Source organism: Pseudoliparis swirei, chromosome 18, assembly GCF_029220125.1.
Source record: "Pseudoliparis swirei isolate HS2019 ecotype Mariana Trench chromosome 18, NWPU_hadal_v1, whole genome shotgun sequence".
NCBI lineage: Eukaryota > Metazoa > Chordata > Actinopteri > Perciformes > Liparidae > Pseudoliparis > Pseudoliparis swirei.
In genome coordinates, this window is record NC_079405.1 from 17,402,077 (window position 1) to 17,405,472 (window position 3,396).

The window sequence follows — 3,396 nt, forward strand, 5'->3', positions numbered from 1 at the left end:
AGGAAGGGTTCACCCTGGACAGGTCGCCATTTTATTGCAGGTCACATATAGAGACAGAAAACCATTCACGCTCACATTCACACCTATACGGGCAATTCAGAGTCTCCAATTTACTTTGGGAGGACACAGAAGAACCCGCAGGGAGCCCTTACTGCCATAGGGAGAATATGCAAACACCACACAGTACGGCCCAGGATCGGATAGTGAACCCGGTCCCCTCTTGCTATGAGGTGGCAGTGCTAGCCACTGCACGGTGCAGCCCTATCATTCATGATCTATAGGATCTTGAATTATATTGAATATTTATTTTGTCACCAAAATTTACTCAAAACATATAAAACTAGAACGGGCACTCGGTAGAGCGCATACCTTCGCATATCACAAGATTGGGCATTGAATTATGAACATGTTGGCATTAGTTGCATGCCAATTGGACAAAAATGTATCGTGCTATGGTAAAAAAAAGATGTTGACCTTTCCATGACCTTGACCTTGACCTTTGACCCGATTGATCCCAAAGTCTAATCAAATGGTCCCCGGATAATAACCAATCATCCCACCAAATTCCATGTGATTCAAGAAGATTTGACCTGTTCATGACCTTTGACCTTTGACCCGATCGATCCCAAAATCTAATCAACTGGTCCCCGGATAATAAACAATCATCCCACCAAATTTCATGCGATTCGGTTCAATACTTTTTGAGTTCTGCGAACGATTTTGACCTGTTCATGACCTTTGACCTTTGACCCGATCGATCCCAAAATCTAATCAACTGGTCCCCGGATAATAAACAACCATCCCACCAAATTGCATGTGATTCGGTTCAATACTTTTTGAGTTTTGCGAATAACACACATACAAATAAATAAATAAACTAGAATGGGCACTCGGTAGAGCGCATACCTTCGCATATCACAAGATTGGGCATTGAATTATGAACATTTTGGCATTAGTTGCATGCCAATTGGACAAAATGTATCGTGCTATGGTAAAAAAAGAGTTTGACCTTTCCATGACCTTGACCTTGACCTTTGACCCGATTGATCCCAAAATCTAATCAAATGGTCCCCGGATAATAACCAATCATCCCACCAAATTTCATGCGATTCAAGAACATTTTGACCTGTTCATGACCTTTGACCTTGACCTTTGACCCGATCGATCCCAAAATCTAGTCAACTGGTCCCCGGATAATAAACAATCATCCCACCAAATTTCATGCGATTCGGTTCAATACTTTGAGTTCTGCGAAAGATTTTGACCTGTTCATGACCTTTGACCTTTGACCTTTGACCCGATCGATCCCAAAATCTAATCAACTGGTCCCCGGATAATAAACAATCATCCCACCAAATTTCATGCGATTCGGTTCAATACTTTTTGAGATTTGCGAATAACACGCATACAAATAAATAAATAAATAAATACACGGCGATCAAAACATAACCTTCCGGCATTTTCAATGCGAAGGTAATAAATACACGGCGATCAAAACATAACCTTCCGGCATTTTCAATGCGAAGGTAATGATCGCAGTCAAGCGGTGCTAGATGCAAATGGTTTTATAGAAAAGAAAAGAAAAAAGGCAATGCAAGTTAATCTGTGTCACACTTTGCAGGGACTAATACATATTGGGGGTGGCTGTAGCTCAGTGGGGTAAGGGGGTGGGGGTCGTCCTGCAACCGCAAGGTTGTGGGTTCGATCCCCGCTCTCCCCATTAGTTGCAAGTCGAAGTGTCCTTGAGCAAGGCACTGAACCCCCAGTTGCACTGCTCCTTTATAACTAAGGATGGATTAAATGCAGAGAACTAATTTCCCCTTGGGGATTAATAAAAGTGTATATTTATTTATTTATAAAGGCATTAAGCAAGTTCTAAAAGAAACACAAGACAAAATGAACATGCTACCTCCTTGACATCTAGTTTCAGCAGTGTCTTTTCTCCTGCCAGAGCTACAGTATATGGACAAACTTACCAGCAAGAGTTTCATGCAACCCTTCCCACATACCACCCTCATCCGTGTAGGTGCCGTGACAAATCTCTTGGGGTCAATAGTACAGCAATAACTGATCACAAGGATCCCTCACTGGCTTCCCACCCACGATCACTGCAGATTCTGATTTTTTTTTTTTAAATGTACCTTCTAATCAAGTCAGCGATACCACAAATGCATCCCATCTCTTTAGTGCTATGCTGATGACACCCAAGTATACATACATTACAATGAGGTACAGATACTTCCAACTGAATAGCATAAAGATTGAAGTTCTCTAGTTTAAAAAAAAAGTAGCTCCAACATTACATCCCATATCCCAGTTACCCTTCTCTCAAAATTGGTAAAACAATTGTGGAACATGGTTCGTCTCTTAACTACATCTCCAAAAAGACATTTCCAGAAATACTCTTAATCCTTTCAAGTCTGCTGCAGTGCACTGTTAAGATACCTAGTAAGAGTTTGCAGTCAGGGTCTTAATGATATTATTATAGGTTCATCAACCATCACTTTACATTAATGTTCAAGATAATTGTTGTGTAGGGTGCAGCATAGAGAAGAAAGTACAGTCCCATAAGTGATGACAATATGCTGTAGTCATTGGTGTGCAAAGAGTAGAACAAGGTAACACGTGGCAATTCTTGGATGATTTGAGGACCACAGATTTGCAAAAGGTCCACATTTTATTTGATCAAAGAGCACTATGGGGAGAACAAAGTAAGGCCATAAAAGTATAAATAAAAAATGCTTTGATCGATTTGATTGCTTTGATTATAGTTGCATATACAGTATATTATCCATCTAAATATAAGTGGGAATGTGAGTTAAAGCCAACTGTAAATCTAGAGTAAACAATGCTGGATCAGACCTGCAGAGAGAAAATTATGTCTTTCCACATGAATCGTTTGTTTACACATAGAGCCAAAATGAGATTGTATTTCTCTAGAAGTTAAGAAACATGAGGGCCCTTTTAAAGCATTGACAAACAGATTGTAAGAAAAAAAGCCAAGGTCCCATATTGCTATTGTTTTGATAGTACTTATCACAAACACCAGACGCTTTTCTATGTGGCGTATTATTTTTTAAATGTTATGTGACAAGACTTTAATCATAAACAAGACATCTGGAAGAACATTTGTTTAAATCATCCTGGTGATGCTGGAAGTGAATACGCCCACTGTATTTATTTATTTGTTGTTGTGTTTTTAATATGTAACTCTTAGACTCCAAGTCTAAAGTCACTTCCCAATTCTTAGCCTTGAGTCTTAAAAATGTCATGATGCGTTTTCCCCACAGGAAATTTCATTTGAAAATATAAATACTAACAAAGTAATTGCAGGCCCTGTAGCCTTAAAGTCTCTGAATATTATTTTATTCCAATATTATGCTACTCTCGGATTTG